We start from the raw sequence: 23,342 nt of genomic DNA, 5'->3' as shown, positions 1-23,342 counted from the left end.
CCAAATGGAATGAAAATCATAGGGCTCATCTAGTGAAATTGTTGGGTGATTATAATGTTCCAGCGTACCACTCACAAAATGGACGGACTAAAAAAGCATGGACTAGAATATTGCGTGACATGGTAATGAAATCCCCTAATTTAAATTGAACAGTTGTACAAGTTAAGGCATTAGAGCAAGAGATAAAAAAAATTTACCAGCTTCTAAAAGGATTTACCGAATTGAGTGGTTTTGGATGGAATTATGAAAAAAATATGGTAGAAGCTACTGATGAAGTTTGGGCACCGCTACTTGAGGTACATATTTTTATCACATAATTTACAAACTCTATGCAATAATTTTTTCAATCATTTTCATCAAAATATGTAGAGAAATAAAGAAGATGGTGTCAAAGACCCTTTCCATATTTCACAGCATTACAGGAGATTTATGAAGGTAAAAAAGGGTTGTTTACTAATGTTTGGTTTAAAGATTTGTAATGATTTTTCTAATAATTTGTACATTTATTACACAGGGAGATATGCAGAAGGAAGACGCTCTCGTGATGTAGATTATTATGCAAACGTGCCAATGGACACTCCATCTCCAAGCATTCCGGTTCCAAATGAACCCATCCAATCATTGTCTACACCCGAAATAGAGATAGAGGATCGTGATTTTGCAGAAGTGGAGCCTCCATGCAGTCAACCAAATATTTCACAACCCCAAAACTCATGTAGTGCAAGCCGACAAAGGGTAGGAGATAAAGCACAAAGAAGGAAAAATGACCGAAAGCGAAAAAATGTTCAAGAGTCATGTTATAACAATATCTTGATATGTGTTGAATTGAGACAGATAGATATATTGATGCTATGAAAATGAACCGGGTAAAGGAGAAGTTCACCATAGGAGAATGCATGGCGGCATTTAATGTGTTGTGTGATCAATTTCCAGATGAAAATTTTGTTAATATTACAACATTGTTTAAAGATAAGGATAACCGTGAAATCTTCTTGAGTCTCATCAATGAACATCAGAAAGTGTTGTTGCTTCGGCAAATGATTAATTAAAAGCAATTTTATGTTCTATGTTTTTTATATTTAGTTACTTGTAAGACGTTATGTTTTATGTAAGACGTTATGTTTAAATGACTTGAATCTTTTATGTAAGACGTTTTATTTATGAGATGTATTTATTTGTTTGAGATATACTTGTTTATTTGCTGGAAGGTTTTTGAATTATTTGTGGATATTCTATTGCTTAATAACAAGAAAGAAGGTTTTATAAATAAGGCAACATTGATAAACGTACATACCAATTAAATTACATTTCGACGATAGTTACAGTAATCATTCCACATTTGCATTGCTATTTCATCTCTTCTGCGAGCACCTGCAATACGATCAGAGTTCAGTACGTTGACATCATTTTGATATGTATCATCTCCATCTGGGACAGTAACTTTATCAGCTCCATTACTGATTTCTTCGATTTCATCCGTTCCATTGTGTATACGTATGAAATTATGCAAGACATATGAGGCAACTACTATATCAGTTTGGGAATCTATTGGATGAAAGGTTGCAACTTTAAGTATAGGAAACCTTATTTTCAAGACACCGATAATGCGTTCAACATGATTTCTCAATAAAGCATGTAGCATATTAAAAAGTTCTTTGAAATTACTTGATCTACATCCTGGCCGTCCTTACTCCTGTAAGTAATAACGCACACCCCGGTATGGAGCAATAAAATGTGGAGTATTTACATATCCTACATCCACCAGGTAATATTTATTTGGGAGGGGGGGGAGGGGGGACATGGAAGCCTTGGTTGATTGAATGTTGAAGTACTCTAGTATCAAAAGCAAAACATTCCCAACCAGCTCGAACATATACAAAACTAATAAGTGCTTCTGTGATAAGAATGCGAAGTATTCTTTCCTTATGTTGAGCATTACTTTTATCAGGTTTTAGCACTAATACTTGTGCATTTGTGTTACTTTCATGCATATAGGGTTGTTAAGCCGAATGTTAAAAAAAGAAGGCAATGTAGATCGTGAACGCACTATTTGGAGAAAATCTTAAGAAGGATCAAATGTGAAGACATAAGTCGGGTTTAAGATGCGAGAATATGTGCCAACCTCCTTGTATTCAAGCTAGCCCAATGATTTAGAGGGGCACAAAGGCAGTCATATTTGAGTATCCCGATTTATGTATTGATAGCAAGAGCTTCACCAATGAGGCCGTTTATTGAAGAAGCAAAACGATCTATGACGTAAATGTGTGCCCGTTTATGTTACCTCGATGAGAACATGGATTCAGGAGTGTTTCGGGCCAGTATTGTACCAGGGCACTGTATCAAAATAACGTAGTAATTTACTGTAGCAGGTATTGTTCATAGCTGGCCGAGAAATTGAATTTCAGAGAAACCACACGGGCGTGTAGAAATTACTCACGCCCGTTTGAAAAATCCACAGGGACACCCACAGGGGCATGTGGATGCCCGATTCCAGCCCTTTAAAAGCTGATTTTCAGCTTGATCTCAGCATTCTTTTGTCCATCTTTTCCCCAACTTTCAAGAGGGCAGCAGCTAGGGTTTTGAGAGGTATTGGCAAGGGTTTTGGAGAAGTTCTACCGCTTCGACATTGCGCTTCACTTAGAAGAATGTTATTAGGGGAGCTTTCGTCGGCACCGATCCGACGAGGTGTGCCCTAGGCCGGACAAGGGGACCCTTGGAGGAGACGAGGCCACTCCACAAGACCATCGATACGACTATCGAGGGGATTTTTCTATGGATTACTTGTTTTTGCATTCGATTTCATTGTTGATTGTAACTAGCTCCATGGAGAGCTAAACCCCCTAGTGGGTACTTGGATTTGTGAACCCTAGGATGTATTTGTTTCATTAAACATTTTATTATGTTTTCCTTAATTGATGTTTTAATTGAGTTCCAATCTTGAATGTTTGATTGATTAAATGCTCCCTTAGAATGACACTAGGGTTAAGAGATCACCTTGGTAACCCTTGTGAGTGAGTGACACACCACGAGAGTTAGACAAAACAAGATTGGAGAGGGTTGAGAGGGTGAGTCTAGAAGTAGCGGAGCATCCCCTTTCCCCTTCGACGTGATTTATCCTACCTCTATTTCTTTGAGTTCTTTGCGGTAATAGTAGAGTGAATAGGCTAAGGGATGACCTTCCGCTGGGGCTTAGTTGCAAAGGCAACGGAGTGAAGCATTGAATTGATTTTAGCACCTAGGGCTTAATTGTGACTAGGGACCTCTCACCTGGACCAAAGGGTTAGGTCTACATCTAGGAAGAGAGTTTATTACTTGGAATCCCTGGAACTCCACGCAATTCTTTACAAGTGCGAAGTGTTGAGATTGTTCGATTTCTCCATGGGACATCATATAGAGTTAGTCACGGTTGACCTTAGATTTGGGACAGTGTATTGAAGGATTTCCACGACTAATTAATGCATTAATTAGAAAGCATAATAGTTGGTTCTGCACTTGAAACGATTGTCCTAGGCGGAACTATATCCGAGTACCTCATTTATATCGATTGCCTTGTCTCTCATTTACTTGTGTTTCTCTTTCTTGTTTCTTTTATTATTGTTTACACTACATCTTATCAACACAATCATTGTTTATTCTCACTTGGTTAAGTAGCAATTTAAGTATTCTTATTCCCTACTCCCTGTGGATACGATACCCCACTCACCTGGGATTATTACTTCGACAAACCCGTGCACTTGCGGGGGTCCTTGTCAAAAACGTAGGTTAAAATCGCATAGGACCATGACATTCTGGGATAATGTTTGTTTTCTATTTCTATAAGGATCTTGCAAGGCTAAAGAAATAGTGATTGGAACATGTGTTCCATCAATAGCACCAATACAATCCTAAAATAAAAAAACCCATAATATTTGTTAAGAGAATATATAAAAAACGTAAATAATAAATAAAAAGACATTATAAAGATTTCTAACCTTGAAATATGGAAAAAAAATGTCTATTATTCTGGATAACTGGTGATGTAGTTGTTGGTGGCAATTCTATATTTGTAGTCGCGAGAGTAGTAATAGCTTATAGCATTTTTTTAAAATAACGACTAACCGTTTTTGCTGAATATTGAAAATGTTCTTGCACACGTCACAATTACTAGCGTTGTGTGCAAGAGTATACATAAACATTGCTAGTTGTTCCTCGATTGTAACCCTTTTCGAGCTTCGAAGAAGAGATCTTTCTCTTAAACAATTAGCAAGTGCTTGAAATATACGAGGCTCCATACGAAATTCACGTTTACAACATACGTCATGACCTTGAAGAATTTCTTGTACATATGCATCTCATGTTAATATTGATGTATGACAAGGCCTGGTTTCTGAACTTACAGAAAATAAACTTGGTAAAATGGTGAACATGAATTCGTCATCATCTTCATTAATCTTTCTGCATTGATCCAGATCCATATTGAAACAAAAGACTTTGAGATGTAAAAATTTAAGTTGAAGAGAGATAAGTTTACAAATGGCATGAGTGTTGGCTTTAAATAGAGAGAAATTGTTAACGGCTAGTTTTTCAAAAACTCCAACGGCTAGTTTTTTTTTTAAAACTCTAACTGCTAGTTTCATTTTTAAAATTAAAAATTTCTATGGAAAAATTTCTACGCACATCCAAACACTGATTCCGTAGGAATTTTTTCTGTAGAAAATTTCATAGGAATCATTTCTGAATCCTATGGAATAAAATTCCTACAGAAAGATTTACTATGTATCCAAACAGGCCCTTAGTCTCTATGACTATCATCATTATTTTGTTGGGTCAAAGTGGAGGATCAGCATAGTAGGTAGTTATTAGCTTTTAAATCTACCTTTGCTTAAGTATTTGAATTTAAATTTTATGGATCTCTTTGTGGCACCAGATATGTTCCATTAATTGAAAGTACTTCTATGGATATCTATGACAAAATTATCTCACTAAAAGCTCAAAATTTGTCTTCCCCTTGATTTCACTTCACATTGCTCTATTTCTTTATATTTTAGTAATAATATTCATTAATTTAAGAATATCTTAATTGGTTGTTGCTTGATTTTATCACTACCCTACAATTTATTCATTTAGGGTATAATAGATTGGTAAATCACATTTTTTTTTTCTTTGCCATTAGAAATAATCTAATTCTACTTCTCACACTGTTCAAATTTTCAAATAATAATATGAATTCAAGTATTATTCTTTAGTTGTTTGAGTTAATATGCTCTGCTATTTTAACCTGAAATAATCGATTCTCAAATTTCATTCCTCTTATTATTACTAACCCTGCAAATTCATAGACTTTGGTCTCTCATTTAATCAAGCATTTCAAAGACTTTGGGGATCTTTGCATGTTGAGAACACTTGATCTTTCAAGAAATTACCTCACTTGGAGTTTTCCCAACTAGTTAGGCATTTACCATTACAGTTAGGACATCTTGATAACAAGTTTGTTGTTCTTGCGAGATGAAAATGCATTTTGTTAGAGAACTTGATTGACATTTGTATGGTTAATGTAGAAATTTCAGATGTAATGCCAAATTGGTCTTGGGATTTTAGTTTAAAATTTCGTTCTATGGGTTTATCACATAATGATATCAAAGGGGATTGCCTCATTTGTTGGATGAGAGCCACAACTATTTCAAGGGATCAATATCCTATTTTCCACAACAATTGAAAAATTGGGTTTGAGAAATATCTCATTTTTTGGTTATTCATGATCATTGGAACTAGACCTTAGGAATTTCACTTTCAAGAGTGGATCTCTCTCACAACAATTTAAGTGATAATCTTCTTGCTTCAATTTATGCAAACAATTCATTATAAATATTACATTTGAGTAGTAATAATTAGTCTGGTGAGTTCTCTTTATAGTTGTGAAGGTTTGAGAATCATTGATCTTGAATATAATAAAATCGATGGAAGTATATCAATTTCAATTTGGGATAGCTCATATCCAATTTGTTTAGTGGAATCATTCCTTCACTATTAGGTGGCTCTGTTGTCCTTCAAGTTATAAATCTTGCACCTAACCAGATTTTCAAGAGAAAAACCTAATAACTTTTGGTAACCTAAGAAGCATGAAGAGTTCTTCTAGTATATATGGAATACTATTTCAATTTCACTATTGATCACGAAGTTGAAGGGGAGATAAAAGGAAGAGAGCTTCCGTATGATATTGCAGATGATGACCTTTCTGACAATAATTTATCAAGGAAAATCCCCAAAAAGCTAACAAGTTTGATAAACTTGTGATGCCTACATATATCCAAAAACCATTTAACAGGAAAGATCCATGATAATATTAGTGAATTGCAATAGTTAGAATCTCTTGACATATCAATAAATAATCCAACAAGTATTTCATTGTTAACCTCATTGAGTGAATCGAATCCTTTCCATAGTGAGTTATCAAAATGGTTCCATTAGGTAAATAGTTTCAAACATTCATCAATGCCTTTATTTATAGAAACCATTATAATTTATGTGGGTTTCCATTAGATGTCACCTCTAATGAGGATGAGCTATATTAGAGGCTAATATTTTGCACCGGTGAAGAAGATTTTCCGAAGATGATGAAAGAACATGGCTTTATCGAAGCGTGGGATTCGGATTTGTTCTTGAACTATGGACTTTCAAGTTTTTAGGGTCAATAATACTAAACAAGAGGTGATGCTTCACATTTTTCAACTGTTAGATAATATTTGCAATTGGATATATATATATATATATATATATATATATAGACAGCTATGGTGGCAAACTTCAATAAAATAAAGAGAACTTGTTCTTTGGGAAAAGTGGTCTTTTATTAAATTAGGTGGACTCCAAAATTTTCTCATATGTACTGAATAACTTCTTCTTTGGGTATTCTATTGTGTTATGTATGTAATAAAATTATCATGATATAATGAAGTAATATCATAGTCTCTTGATTCTATATATATAAGCATATTTTATGTCTGAAACTTTTCAGCGAGACTTAGATGCCACTTTTCTTTGGTTTACTTAAAAGTCTTTGATATCTTAATCTTTCATATTATGGCTTCATGAAGGGTTGCATACTTGATTTGGTTATTCAATCCAAAGATTTGTTTAAATTTTCACTTGGTTTTTTTTATTAAAAAAAAAGGTGTACAACTAGTATGTAAACATAAATTATTTTTCATGTCTTTCTTTTACTCAATATTAAAATTTAGTTACATAATTTTACACAATATTAATATATATTTATATTAATAAATTGTAGAAAACTTACATAAGTGTATTAAATTAAATTTTATTAATTATTTGTTTAGTTTTCGGTTTTTTCGCAGTTTTGGGTTTCTAAGAAAAAAATTGGTTCAATTAGCCCAATTAATAACATATGAAAATTGCATTTTAGTTGTCAAAAATAAATTTTAATTATCTTAATTATTCATTAACTCAATTTAATTAAATAAAACTAATTAAATGCACACCCTTAGTGCATTTGGTTGCTATCTAAGAATAATCAGTCTTTGCCTCTAGGCCACCGATACTAGTCCCCTACGAGGTCCAGGTGGAGAAATCGCTCAATCTCACACCTCACACCACATATGACCATAATGGAATCTAGGGATTTCTAAAAGTACAGCCGATTCCTAAAGATAGATCTAACCCTACTTTTAGATCAAAGATCCCTAACTCCTACAAGGTCCTAATAGAGAAATCTCTCAATCTCACACCTCACACCAAATATAGATGCATAAAGTCTAGGGAATACGGAGATAAGAAGCACTCATTGGAGGGGAAAATTGACACTCCACTATCTCATGGCTCACCCTCTCAACTCTCTTCAATCTTGGAGTTCTAACCCTAATGGAGAACTCTCTTTCTCACCAAGGCAACATATCATACAATACAAATCAATCACAACGATTAATTCGACATGCAAGCAATAAGAAAACAAGATTGAAACTCAATTAAACTAGGATTTAATAGAAAGCATAAAGTAAATCAATACAAAGATATGATCCTAGGGTTCACATGCCCAAATACCTACTAGGGTTCAACCCTCCATGGGGCACATTGCAAAGAAAAGAATAATGCAATGAAAAGCAATGAAAACCATGGAATAAAACCCCCTTGAATTTGTGATGATGGCCTTGATGGGTCGCTCAACATCTTGAAGAATCCCTAAAACCCTAGCCGCTTTGTCCTTCAAAACCTAGCAAAAAGTCCACAAAGAATAGGGCAAAAGGGCTATTTATAGTTAGAAACCGCGTCTATCACGTGCCTCCATGCGACCGTCTGAGTTTTCACATGCTCGCGTGAACTGCAAAAATTCCCACTCGATGCGTGGAATTTTCACATGGTCACATAAACAGTGTTTTGCTACAGTAATGCTATAGTGTTTCATAAATACGGCTCACACACTCTACTCTTGAGGCTACATGGTCAGGCACATGTCCACGTGGTAGGTTATGAGGCTTCTCGTCATCGAATCAATATTAGGAAGCTCTTGCATTCTTCACACAAATAGAGACATGGGAGTGTGACTGCCTTTGTGCCTTTCCAACTCACAATTTAGCTTGAATTCTCTTGGAAGTTGGCACACACCCCCATGTACATGAACTCCTCTTGTGTCTTGATCCTTATGTTGTACAAAAACTCATAAAATGTGCTTTCATAACCTATCTTTGCTTCTTTTTCTTCCTTGAAGGCATTCACAACGTATTTGCACAAAGGAACACCAAATATAATTTGTGAGACATAAACCATGATAAAAATGATGTTCAATGCATGTAAAACATGTAGAAAAATATGTCTACTCAAGCACTTATCATCTAGCATTGCAAGACAACCAGTTGAGGCTAATAATTTCCAATTGTAGCTAGCTTTCATGTCTTTAAGTTAGCAGAATCAATTTGGAGGTTCACCAGTGGAAGATTCACACCTCCACCTCTTAGTTTTCCTTGATTATTGCGACGCTGTTAAACTCAATAGAGTTCTGCAAGATGCAGTTAGGCTCAGACTTTTTCCTTTCTCCATACGGGACAAGGCTCGAGCTTGGTTACACTCACTTCCTGAGGGATCTATCACTACATGGGACCAATTGCTCCAAGTTTTTCTTTCCAAATACTTCCTGTCAAGCAAGACTACTCAATTTCATAACCAAATCACTGGTTTTTCTCAAAGAGATGGTGAATTACTATATGATGCTTGGGATAGATTCAAGGAGTTGATGAGATTATGCCCTCACCATGGCTTGGAGAAATGGCTAATTGTGCAAACATTCTACAACGGACTGAATTTGAATGCATGCATTTAAGTTGATGCCGCAACAGGAGGAGTACTCATGAACAAAAGTGTGGATCAAGCCTATAACTTGATTAAAGACATGGTACTTAATCACTATCAATGGTCAACTGAAAGAAGCACAACATCTAAACCTTCGGAGCGACATAATGTAGATTCTTTAAACCTTATAGCAGCCAAATGACCAGTTGATTTCTTCCTCTTTAGAACCATAAAATGAGAAAGTGAACTATCTCAACAACTTCAGTCAAATACCCATTAATGATTCATTCTCCAATACCTACAACCCTGGTTGGCAAAATCATCCCAACCTTTCTTAAAAGAACAATCAATCCCATTTTGATTAAAACCTCAGCTCTAATGTTTCTAAACAGCCACCAGGATTTTAGAAGAGGATTTCCAATCCAAAACCAGTGCAGAAATTGAATTTAGAGGCCTTGTTAAAGAATTTTGTTGTGGGACAAGCTAAACAAAATAAAGAATTTAGGCAACAAACTCAAGTCATGAATGAAGCAATTCGGCAACTCACTTCCAAGGTTAACTCCTTAGTGACACAACAAAATGCTAGAAACCAAATTTCTCAACAGGCAAGTCTTCATCAAGATCTCAAGGTATGTTTCCTGGAAAAACTGAAATTAATCCAAGTGAACATTGCAAGGCCATAACCTTGAGAAGTGGCAAGCAATTGGAAGATCCTAAGTCAAGACTAGCTGAAAATGAAATTGTTGAAATGGATCCAATTGAAAAAAATGAAACACCACAACAAATGACTGAACAAAATAGTGAAAGTGAAAAAAAGGATGATGGAGCACTGAGATATACACCTCCGAAGCCTTACACACCACTTGTGCCTTTTCCACAAAAATTAGCTAAAGCCAAGCTTGACAAACAATTTGGGAGGTTTTTGGAGGTTCTCAAAAAGCTCTTTATCAATGTTCCTTCCACAGAAGCCTTACAACAAATGCCATCATAGGCAAAATTTTTGAAAGATATTTTATCCAAGAAAAGAAGATTGGAAGAATATAAAATGGTGGCATTGACCGGAAGAGTGCAGCGTCTTAATTTAAAACAAACTACCTCCAAAGCTCAAGGATTCGGGCAATTTTTTGATCTCGTACGAAATTAGCGCTGTGAGTTTTGAAAGAGCTTTATGTGATCTTGGTGCAAGTGTTAGCCTAATGCCCTTGTTAGTGTACAAGAAACTAGACATGGGTAGTCATATCTACAGGGAATAGTACTTGAAAAAACAAGTATTGCTATTTAACTATAGTGATAATGATTCAAGAGTGGTGTGAACAATATCGACGCAAGTGAAAATAAAAAAAAAAAAAGAAAGAGACGCAATAGAGATAAGTAGAGGCAATCAATAGAAAATGGGGCATCCGGACATTGCTCACCCTAGGACTATTGTTTCAAGTACAAGACTCCTCATTATGCCTCCTAATTGATGTCTAATGAGTCGTGAAAATCCTAAGACACACGGTCCCAAACCTAAGGTCAACTGTGACTAACCCTCACATAATGCCCCAGCGGAAAGGGATACTCTCGATGACTCACACTGTGTGGGGTTACATGAAGATCTGGGAACTTCAAGTGATAAACCCTATTCCTAATATAGATCTAACCCTTTAGTCCAGGTGAAAGACCTCTAGTCACAATTAAGCCCCAGCACTAAGGATTACCACAACGCTTCACTCGGTTTCTTGCGTAACTAAGCCCCAGTAAGGGGTCTTAGCATTACTTTTCTCATCAAGCCTAGGACACACCTTGCCGAATCGATGCCTACAAAATCTCCCCCAATAACTATCTTCCAAAGAAACACGATGTTGAAAGCCATAGAACCACTCCCAAGACCTAGCCAAAGCCTCTCCAAACCCTAGCCGTGAGCACCTCCAAGAATGGGGAAAAGATAGGAAAAAGATTGGGAAAAGATTCCCTAAAACGTCTGAAATCGCTGCTTTTATAGGGGCTAGAATCGGGCATCCACACAGGCGTGTGGAATTTTTAGAAATTGATTTCCTATGTGTTGTAAATAATAACTACTACAGTAATTTTGCTATAGTGATTTGCTACAGTATTTCACCGAAATACTCCCGAATTCACACTTTTCATCAAAGCCACATAAATGGGCACAAATCCATGCGGTAGATCATATTGCGTCTTCAATGAAACCATATTGACAAAACTCTTGCTAGTATTGCACAAGTCGGAATATATGAGTGTGACTGTCTTTGTGCCCCTCCAATTTATGTATTTGCTTGAGCATAATGGAGGTTGGCACAGACCTACATGTCTTTGAGCACAACTTGCGTCTTCACATTTGTTCACTCCAAGATTTAATCAAAAAATGTGCCCATGATCTACTTTTGGTTCCTTTCTTTCACAATTGTCTCCACAACCCTATACACACAGAAAAACACATACACACACGAATAAGCAAGAAAATCTGAGAAAAGTAATGCTCAATGTAAGAAAAAAAATACTTTGTATTACTTATACACAAGCACTTATCAACACCCTATAGGTATTCTTGAAGGCATCCTAATCATATTCATTAAGTTCTTTATACCTGTTGATTTTATAGTTCTAGAAATGGAAGAAGATATGCAAATCCCGATCATTCTTGGGAGACCTTTTTTTCATACTGCAGGGACACTTATTAATGTTAAAAATGGCAAGGTTTATTTTAACTATTGGTGAAAAAAAAGTAGAGTTTCATTTGGCTAATTCTGTTAATTGTTCTGTCATTGAACACTCTTGTTGTAGGGTTGATTTACTTGAACAAGATGTCAAAATGGAGTTGCCAAAACACTTCTCCAAAGATCCACTCTAGCTGTGTTTGGTACAAGATGAGCTAGAAGATGATGAAAATGGCGAGATTAGAGATTATGCCCAGCTACTACAGCCCAAGGAATTTTTGCAGCACCAGCAGGTCAAAACTGAAATTATGGAGCCAATTCTTGCATTACACAACCCCGAAGAACGCAAAGCTCCAAAGGTAGAATTAAAACCTCTCCCATCTACTCTCAAGTATGAGTTCCTTAGACCCAATTCCACATATCCTGTGATTATTAATGCTAGTCTAAGCATATCAGAATCTGAAAAACTTCTTAAAGAGCTTAGATTACATTAAAATGTCATAAGATACACCATTGATGACTTGAAAGAGATACATCCTTCAGTTTGTATGCATAGAATTTTATTTGAATCTAATTGCAAACCCTCCATTGAGCACAAAATAAGATCAAATCCCAATATGAAAGAAGTTGTTAGAAAAGAAGTGCTCAAATTGCTTGATACCAGTGTGATTTACTCAATCTCTGATAGCGAATGGGTCAGCCCGGTACAAGTAGTTCCGAAAAAAGGAGCCATGACCATTGTGAAGAATGAAAATAATGTATTAATCCCAACTAGGATGGTCATGGGTTGGAGGATGTGCATTGATTATAGGAAATTGAACAAAGCAACAAGGAAAGATCACTACCCACTCCCTTTTGTAGACCAGATGCTTGAAAGGTTGGCTAAACACTCTCATTTTTGTTACTTAGATGGATTTTCTGGGTTTTACCAAATTCCTATCCATCCTAGTGACCAACACAAGACCACATTCACTTGTCCTTACGGCACTTTTGCCTATAGGAGAATACCCTTTTGTCTTTGTAATGCCCGCACTTTTCAATGTTGCATGACCGCCATTTTTAGATTTTATTGAAAACATCACAGAGATTTTTATGGATATTTTTTGGTGTATGGCACAACCTTTGATGAATGCTTAGCTAACTTGTCTAAGGTGCTCTATAGGTATCAAGAAATGAATCTCATCATAATTGGGAGAAGTGTCATTTTATGGTACATGATAGCATTGTGCTTGGACACGTGGTGTGTGAGCATGGGATTGAAGTTGACAAAGAAAAAGTGGATGCCATAGAGAAAATGTAGCCTCCTACCTTAGTTAAAGTAGTATGTAGCTTCCTAGGACATCGGGCTTCTATTGACGCTTTATAAAGGATTTCTCAAAAATTGCAAAACCTTCGACTAATTTGTTGGTTAATGATGTCCCTTTTGATTTTAATTATGACTGTTTGGATGCATTCTGCAGGTTGAAAAAAGCATTGATCACTACACCAATATATCATCCACTTGATTTGGCATTGCCATTCGAAGTCATGTATGATGCAAGTGACTATGCGGTAGGGGATGTGTTAGGGTGGCATAAAAAAAAGAGATGAATGCGATCTATTATACAAACAAAGCATTAGATGATGCCCAAGTCAATTATGCCACAACAGAAAAGAACTCCTTGCAGTTGTTTTTGCCTTCGATAAATTCAGATCTTACCTTGTTGATTTCAAAGTAATAGTGTACACCAACCATGCTACAATCAGATATCTTTTGAGCAAAATGGATGTAAACTAAGATTAATCAGATGGATTCTCCTTCTTCAAGAGTTTAACCTTGAGATTCATGATAAAAGGGTAAAGAAAATGTAGTAACTAACCACCTCTGAAGATTTCATCAAGACATGGATAGGAATGGAGAAAATGAGCCTTCAATCAATGATACATTCCCCGATGAACAGCTGCTGAAAATTTTTACAATTGAAGCTCCATGGTATGCAGATTTTGTGAACTATCTGGCTTGTGGAATTCTTCCACCAAATCTGAAATTTTAGTAGAAGAAAAAGTTTTTCGCAGATTTAAAACATTAATTTTGGGATAAACCATTCCTTTATAAGCAATGTGTTAATGGAATACTTCGAAGATATATTCCTGAAGATGAGGCAGAAAATATCCTATTTTATTGTCATTCTTCAACTTATAGTGGTCATTCTAGTTCTTCAAAAACTACAGCCAAGGTACATGAAATGCCTCTCAATTACATCCTTGAAATGAAATCTTTGACATTTGGGGAATCAATTACATGGGCTGTTTACATCTTTTGCAACAATAGGCACATTCTTGTGGCTTTGGACTACATCTCCAAATAGGTTGAAGCTCTTCCATCCCCACAAATGATGCCCGAGCAGTATGGAAACTCTTCAAATGGGTTATTTTTCCAAGGTTCGGAGTTCCTAGGACTGTTATAAGTGACGGGAGATCACACTTCATTGAACGATAATTTGAGAGCCTACTTAGGAAATATGGTGTGACACACAAGATCACAACACCATACCACCCTCAAACATGCGGGCAAGCTGAAATTACAAATTTGGAGATCAAAATTATACTTGAGAAAACTATTTCGATAACAAGAAAAGATTTGGCATTGAAACTTGATGACGCCTTATGGGCGTATTGAACAACCTACAAGATCCCCATTGGCATGACCCCACTTCGCTTAGTTTATGGCAAAGAATGTCATTTGCGGATTGAGTTGGAGAATAAGGCATTTTGGGTGATTAAAGCTCTTAATTTGGATATGAAAATAGCTTGAGAAAAAAGAAAGCTTCAACTACAAGAACTAGATGAATTGAGATTGGATGGCTATAAAAATGCAAAAACGTACAAGGAAAGAACAAATTTTTGGCATGACAAACAAATTTTTCTTAGAGAATTTTGAGAATTTGGTCCTTTTTAATTCAAGATTCAAGATTTTTCCTAGAATATTAAGGTCAAGATGGTCAGGGCATTTTAGAGTGTCCAAGGTTTTCCCATACGGCACCATTGAAGTTCAAAGTGAAGCAACTGGCACCTTCAAAGTTAATGGACAAAGACTGAAGCATTACATTGTTGGAGAGCTCATTGAAGAAGGGAGAACCTATACTCCCCCAAACCCTCCATCGCTGAATCTATAAATAAAAGGGGGGCGTGCTCATGACCATAAACGAGCTCTTGCTTGGAAGGCATTCCAAGCCTTACCTTTTTCTTTTTTATTTTCAGTCTTCTATCTTGTTTTTCAATTTTTGCATATAAATTTTCAGTTATGTTAGTTGATTCAAGTATAAATGTTTTGTGTAGGTTTAGAATTATCCCAAGACTTCCCTTGGCTGATTTGATATTCCAATGTACAGGCCAGATTGTGAACAGCCAGTGCAGACTCATCAGGACTGACTACCAAGAAACCCTACCTGGGTATATTAGAGAACACGGGTGTGGATCATGCATTAATAAGGAGAAATCATAAACATTTTTCCCTCCAATTCTTCTTAACTTTTTCCTGATCCCAAGGACTACCTTTCTCTCCCCATCCATCTCTATTACTTTTTTCCACGCCCCAAGACTGACTCAGACCCTTCCTTTATATTTTCCCATCACATCAACCATCAAGTCCTTTTCTTTCCAAAACCAAGACAACTTTCTTTTACTCTCATCTCCCCCTCCTGAAATCTCTCACCATAACTACAACACTTGACACCACTACCGGCCCCTCCTTACATTCACACATTGAACCCCTCTTGTAGCCTCTTCAACATGCCGACCAAGTAAACAAGGCGCGCCGCCGCTACCTCAAGCTCCTGAGACCAACCTCCAAGGACTTCTTCGATGAGCCAGGCCTTATTTGGAGATTTTCTTGATTCACATGGAGTTATTTTCATAGACGCTTTTTGACTTAATAGGTATAGGATTCTTTAAAAAGAAGGATTATTCTAACCAGGTATATGGATGATGGTCCCATGCGTACTTTAGGCATTATAGATGATGTTTATTGGATGGTAGGCAACCTAGGTTGGACTGAATTTGTCAACATGCGATTTCCATCCTATGAACGCTTAGCCTTGGAATTTTTAAATTCAGTTGATGTCCATGTTCTCTATGGTCCGGGAAGTGAAGAAGGTGAGATCACATTTTGGCTTCTTAACCAAGACTACAAACTCAATCTTGCTCAATTTAATCAAATCTTTGGTCTCCCAACTGGCATAGACAGTAGAACCCCCACACACTCACCCAAGAACCCAAGTATGAACCCTCCACTTCTAGAGCCACTAGTCTTAGGAACCCTTGTTTTAGGTACATTCATCAGATTATGGCTCTTACACTGTTTGGTTATGGTGATTGCAAAGCTATAGTTAGGCTATTTGAACTCATGTTTTTATGGGCCATGTTGTATGATACTCCATTAGACACGAGTGCACACCTAGCTCACCAGTTTGCCAAAGTTGGCAAAGCCTCATCCGGTGATATTGTCCTTGGTGACCTCATAACTCCAATTGCTCATGCTTTTAACTGTGATTTATCTCTATTTCAGAGAATTTCAGGTAACATAAGGCTGGATTTGGAGGCTTGCATTGCCATGAAGATGATTGTAAAGGAGGCCAACATTTACTACCTAATACTCAAAGGGGACACACCACCTTATCCTCTCCCTGAACCCGTGCCAACCACAGTCAAACGTCATAAAAATTGGGAATTTCTATGCCAAAACCCACCTTCATAGTGCAACATTGAACACCCTCATGCTGAACATAGTACACAACAATTTCAACAAGAACGACAGCAGCAGACAACCTTGCACATATTTTAGCAGTCCTCACTTCAATTTCCACTAAACAACAAGACTAATGTCACATTCTTGACCAACTTTAGCAATGAGTTACTGTATATGAGTGGCACGTCACGCAAGGCCACTTCTCACCACCTCTTTCTTAATTTGATCAGTTTCACCCCATTTGCCTATTTCGTATTAAATTTTTAACATTAAGGACAATGCAGACATTAGGCTTGGGGGAGTTTAGAAGTAGAGTAGTCTTGCATCTTTGCATGCATTCTTGTACTCACCTAGCATTTGAATACCATCACATGTTTGGCACTATATTAGTTCATTCCTAGCTTCACTGCAAGATCCACCATCCCATCATTGTACATGTCATTACATGTTCTTGCCATCATGTTCTTTCAGAATTCCTATAATAAATTGTTTAGCATGACACATAGAAGGCATGGAATAGTTTCCCTTGCTTAATGGTGATTGGGATGCACACTTAGTACTTACAAGAGCTTAAATTTGCTAATCCCATTGCCTATGACCTTATGATCTTTAACATAGTATATGTTTTTGCAATGAATTCTTCTTAAGATTTTCTGGCCCCATAACATTTTCTTTTCCCTAGTTAAAATTTCAAAAAAGAGGGAAATGACATAGGTAAAGAGAAAAAAATAAAAATAATAAAAAAGGAGGTTCACTCGATTTGCGTGTGGGATGAAAAAATTTTCTTTTGCGATACTTGTTGCATTCCATCCTATGGCAAGGCCAATTACTTCATGTCCTTTATGAATTGCCTTTATAGTTATACTCGTGTCATGTGCTAAACAATATTATCATCTGATTTATATGTGTTTCCCCTTGGCATGATGTTTGATTGTAGCATTGCTTAAAGGCAAGAAAGGATTTAAGTTTGGGGGAGTTTGTTGTTTATAAAAACTATATAAATTATTACCATGCATTTAGTTGTTGATTGTTTATTGAGTATGAATTTTCTTAGCATTTGTAATAAATTCTTCTTCCTTTATATTCAAACTACTTCTTTTAGTTACTTTGCATGTAGGAAGCTGGAGCTGACCCAAAACTGTAATGAACTGATGGTGTTTTAAAGGAAAGGAGAAAAATAACAAGACTTGACAAGTGGGCCAGCTTTTCCAAGATACACAATCCTTCAAATGAACCAACACATTTGTGGTCTGTAGATGTGGCTAGGACCCAGCTCTTGACATTGGGTATAAAAAGCATCAAAAAGAGTTTTTATGGGAACTGAAAGGAGGACAAAAGGGGTGGCAGCTGGAGAAGGAACAAAGGAGGTTCTAAAGGCTCAAAAAGGAGGAAAAAGGGAGGAGAACAAGGCTAGGAAATTTGAAGATCAAGTCTTTGTGGGCAATATAAGGGGTTTCTCAAGACTTGATGTGTTGTGCTCTTGCATAGCTTTTATCTTTCTTATTTTTTTTATAATTAAGACATGGAAGTGTAGAACTTCTATCTAGGTTTGGGATTAGCCCGAAGTTTTGATGATTGATGTGGTTGTTTCTTTTGGAAGGATCTTTTATAATTAATGGTCGATTACTTTGAGTTGGCTTTTGATTTGTGTTTGCATAGCTTGGAGTGTGAAAACACTTGCTTGCTTTATCATAGGGATCAAGATTAACTGAAAGGTTGTTCTAGGTCTTGGAAATTATTAAGTCAACCCTGAATTACTGAAGAGTATTTCTTGAGGGTTGACTTAATAGCTAAAACAACTGATTCAAGCAACATGGCTGCTGAAGTTCAAGACATTGATCCATCAATGAGTGGATGAATCCATATTTCACTTGGTAATCTTCACCTTTTCCTAGAGAGATGTTGACTGCATACTACACTTGATCAGGAACATGTTTTGAAAGATCACTCTTGTCGATTGAAACAGGAATTAAATCCAATGTATGTCACAGAAATACAACAAGTTCGATAGAAGTACAGTAGCCACATGTTACAATTTTCATCATCATCATAGAATTTAAGCAAAATTCTTCAAAACAAACGATAATCGAGAAATTTTTCCTATAATCTGGCTCTTTGATGATAGTTTCTCTTTGGCCTTCTGAATCTTGAGAACTTTCTTTACAATCCTTTGCTCTTCAACTTGAAAAGCTCTGATAATCCTTTGAAAAAAGGACCGAGCATGATTAAAAATACAGAGATTAATAACCTTTCCCTCATCACTCATCAATCATCACTCTCCCACTGATGATCTTCACTCATCACTCTTCCTTTCACTCTCCCACTCATCACTCTTGTCCTCTCTCTCTCTTCATCCTCTTCTCTTTCCACCCCTCAACCACCACCACCACTACCGGCCTCCTCATCTCCATCTTCACTGTCCCGGACCACTACTCTCTCAGGATGGAAATGCCCTAGCTAATGGAGATGTTAACGGAGGATGTGGATTCATACCTAGATTTTGATGGAAATGCCCTCGCCGGACGAAGTTTTTCGGAGACTTTTGTTCATAGGCGCTTGATTCCAGTGGTGTGGTGCAATGGATGGAAGTGTTGTGATGGATGGTGCAATGGATGGACAAATGATGAATGGAAGAGTTGAGAGAGAGAGAGAGAGAGAGAGAGAGAGAGAGTGTGTGTGTGTGTGTGAAGGGTGAACCGTTGAGAGAAAGACAGTGGCGATTTTGTTTTTTGTTTTTAAATATAAATATGTTAATGTAGAGTGAGGCATTGGAGAATTAATTTGAATTTTTATTTTTTTAATATGTTAAACTAGTAAAACATAGAGTAAATTTCGATGTTAACAATGAATATAATTAGATTTATGATTTTTTAGTGAATTATTAAAATAATTGTATATATAACACATTTATTTTTTAAAACAAATATAATATATATTGCTTAAAACATAATTTTCATAATTATTAATATTATTAGTTAAAAAAATAAAAAATTATCTTTACAAATTAAAAATTTTTATTTTCATATATTTTAATATAATTATTTGACTTATTAATAAAAAATAACAATTAAAAATATATTTTTCTATTAAAAAGGATTAAAACGGATGCTTTATAATATTTTAATAAAAAATATTTTGTATATTTAACCAACGAACATATAATTGTCAGGAAATGTCCAATTTATTGTGACAGTTTTAAAATTTCAGTAGTATAAACCATTTGTAGTTACACAATTTGACCGTTACTATAAATAATAATCAATATACAACAATATTTATACCAACGGAAAAATAGGTGTCAGTAAATGCTTGATTTATTCTAACAGTTATGATAATTTTAAAATATTGTTGGTAAAAATAGTCTATAGCTACGGAATTTGACCGTCACTGTAAATAAAAGTCAGAATACAATAATAGTTAAACTAACAAAACAAAATTCGTCAGTAAATATCTTGTCTATTCTCACAGTTTTAAAGTACTGTCAATAAAAACAGTCTATAGCTACGAAATTTGACTGTCACTATAGATAAAAGTCAGAATAAAATAATAGCTATACTAACAGAATAAAATTCATTAGTAAATATCTTGTCTATTCTAACAATTTTAAAATATTGTTGGTAAAAATAGTCTATAGCTACAAAATTTGACCGTCACTATAGATAAAAGTCAGAATACAATAATAGCTATACTAACGAAATGAAATCCATTAGTAAATATCTTGTCTATTCTAACAATTTTAAAGTACTGTTGGTAAAAACAGTTTATAGCTACGAAATTTGGCCGTTACTATAGATAAATGTCGCTATATGGCACTTTTTTGTAGTGGAAGGTGTGCTTCTCCCGATCATCATCTATCTAGTTAGTCAATTGATTATTAGTTGACTCAGTGAATTTACATGATTGCTAGAATAAATTACAGCAAAATAGCATGACAATACTGCAAGAGAGCTCCCATGATTCATTTGGAGCGTGATTTATGCTAAATGATAGTACGGGTCTTTGTTGAGTCAGAGCTTATGTAGTTCTTTATTTGGCAATGGGGTTCCCATTTCAAATCATGTTGAATGTTACCCCTCTAAAAGAACACTTTTGCATCTATATTCACCATTAGCATCTTTATTGTTTTCACTGTTGACAAGACTAATTCTACTATTTACAATGTCCATTGTCTAATATATCCACCCTTCTAGATAAATTATACTAACAATCTTCACAGGAAATATCAGAATTAATCCTTTCAACGTTGATAATAATAAAGATGTTAATGGTGTATATATATATTTATATTTGTCTATGTGATGAACAAGCTATTAAGTTTCTCGCATTGCATGTTTTTAGTGTTTTTTTTTTTCGTTGTTGCATAATATAGGAAGAGCTTTAGATTGAAACATATAGTTAAAGTTGGAAGTCACCTTGAATTCTTCTCATCAAATTATTGGAAGTGTTTTTCTTTTTTGGGCATTGACTTCATCTTATTATTTATTGTTTTAAGTTTCATTGTTTCTAGATTTTGTGACAGTTATGTTTGTGTGCTTAGTGTCCGTTTGCATGAATTCTTTGTTCTTTCATTAATAAATTTTACTTCTATAGTTCATCGTATGGTATTTATTATAAAAATTGTCCAATGAGCACACATTATTGATAACAACATAAGTGGAAAAAAGTAAAGAATGTGTTCAAGGGAAAAAAGAAAAAAAAGTAGGATAAAAGACATGACATTGCTTTTGTCCACTTGATATTAAAGCAATAACTTGCTTTGCATTTCCAATTTTTTTGACAAACTTCTTTTGTTTTAAAAAATGAAACTAGTGATATATTTTCTAATACACTTAGTGTCACGCTCTAACCCATCGGTCCCGCACTTGACATACTGCCACAACATCCCAAGGGAGAGTAAGCCCTGCCTCAACTTTGAATTATCGTAAGGCTAACACATTTCAAGTACATAATCAGTATAACAACCAGAAAAAATATGACAACATACAATATCACAACATAAGACACATAGTCATAACATCAAGCCAAACCTTGAGTATTGTTTCTCATGCAACAACTTAGACAACACCAAGTACATGGGTTTCCAAAGAAAAGAGATTACAACTAAGCTAACAAATGCACTAATGGATCCCATTTAAATACATTCCATGGATTGAAAATAAACCTACATAAGACTCCATGAAGATGCACTAAGATGGACACTTCTAAGCATGACACGTCTGCACTGCTACACTGTACTAACACCTGGGAAAAAATAGAGGGGGATGAGTAACTAGGTTACTCAATGAGGGGATTAGCCTGGGTCTATAAAGTCACACATTCAAGAATATAGATAATAATTTAATAAAATGTTTAGGAATGAACAAATGAGCCAAAAATGAAAATACCAAAGCATAGTATAAAACTCATGTCCACAAAGAGCAATATACACAAATGATAGCATTTTTATAACATAAGTCGATCAAAGCAAAGTTTCATTTCAAGTAAACATCATTTTTCCAACAACTCATGGAAACAATGGTTTATGGAAAAAAAACATGTCAAAACCATCAATGTACTAGATAGCCTCAAGAAACCCTCCATCCCTAGTCATGGCCATGGTTAAATCTGGAGCCACCAAGATATGCATCTCTTAGCGTTGGCCATTAGGGTACCCATGTGGTGACTTCGGACACCCAGCATCGCATACCTTTCAGATTCTCTACGCACCTCTGGAAAGAGCGAATTCAATGGAGCTCTCCACTCCACCCCAACTAGGTCAGCCCGTGGATACTCTCTTACTACGTAAGTATTGAAGCTCGGGTCTATGTCACCATCAAAACCATAATATTTCCCAAAGGCACAATATATGTAAATCATCATAATGTGCCAAAATTACAACAGGATTCATAAATTTCCACATAAACATGCCCCCACTCAGAGAATGAGTAATTTAGAAACATCGATTTATCTAAATAAAAGTTTCAATATGAAACCATAATTCTTTCTCAAAGATCAAAGTCACTTGTATTCAACATCAAAATATATCTATCAAGAAATAAGGTTTTTTTTCAACACAAGTAATACATAATTGCAAACTTCACAATGAAATCATCTAAGATTGTTATAACATTTAAACATCAAAATAACACTTTCAAATTTCATAAAAAAATTTTAAGGGAATTCTTAACAAGATCAAATATCTTTAAAGCAAATGAAAATTAAATATAACAAATCATGCATGACATTATAATCCATGTAACCAATCATCGTACTCATAAACTTGGAGAGCCATAAAACTTCGGTGTTAACCCCCCACCGGTCCTTTACTTTTAGCTGATGTCTTGCCTCTTAAAACAAGCCAACTTAACAATGGATCAAACCTTAAGAAAACACAGAAGAGAAAAAAACCTTCTCAAGATGGAATGCAAGATCCTAGAGTTACTAAGCACCTTCTCCCAATGATTCTACAAAGTTCAAACTCCCTTAACACCCAATGACAAAGAGAATCACAAAGAAACCCTAGATATGTTCGGTACTACAGTAACCCTAGTTTGGGAGAGGGAGAGATCTCTCTCAATCTTCACCAAAAGGGAAGAAATACAAGCATACAAGTTCTCCATACATATCACCCATCTAATCCCTAAGATCTCCATCATTTTCACCTGAAAAAACTCATCAAAATGAAAGTGAGAGAAGAATGG

The 23,342-nt window shown here is 35.6% G+C and overlaps 1 non-coding gene across 1 annotated transcript; it reads right to left on the bottom strand.

The window, feature by feature from the left end:
• Positions 1–9,143: 9,143 nt before the first annotated feature.
• Positions 9,144–9,249, bottom strand: LOC120283161. The gene has a single exon (XR_005543161.1). It is a non-coding gene; the product is annotated as a small nucleolar RNA R71 (small nucleolar RNA).
• Positions 9,250–23,342: the final 14,093 nt, after the last annotated feature.

The sequence above is a fragment of the Dioscorea cayenensis genome, chromosome 18, assembly GCF_009730915.1.
Source record: "Dioscorea cayenensis subsp. rotundata cultivar TDr96_F1 chromosome 18, TDr96_F1_v2_PseudoChromosome.rev07_lg8_w22 25.fasta, whole genome shotgun sequence".
In the NCBI taxonomy this organism is placed as follows: domain Eukaryota; kingdom Viridiplantae; phylum Streptophyta; class Magnoliopsida; order Dioscoreales; family Dioscoreaceae; genus Dioscorea; species Dioscorea cayenensis.
The sequence above is the reverse complement of the archived record's forward strand: the minus strand, read 5'-3'. Positions and strand labels throughout refer to the sequence as shown.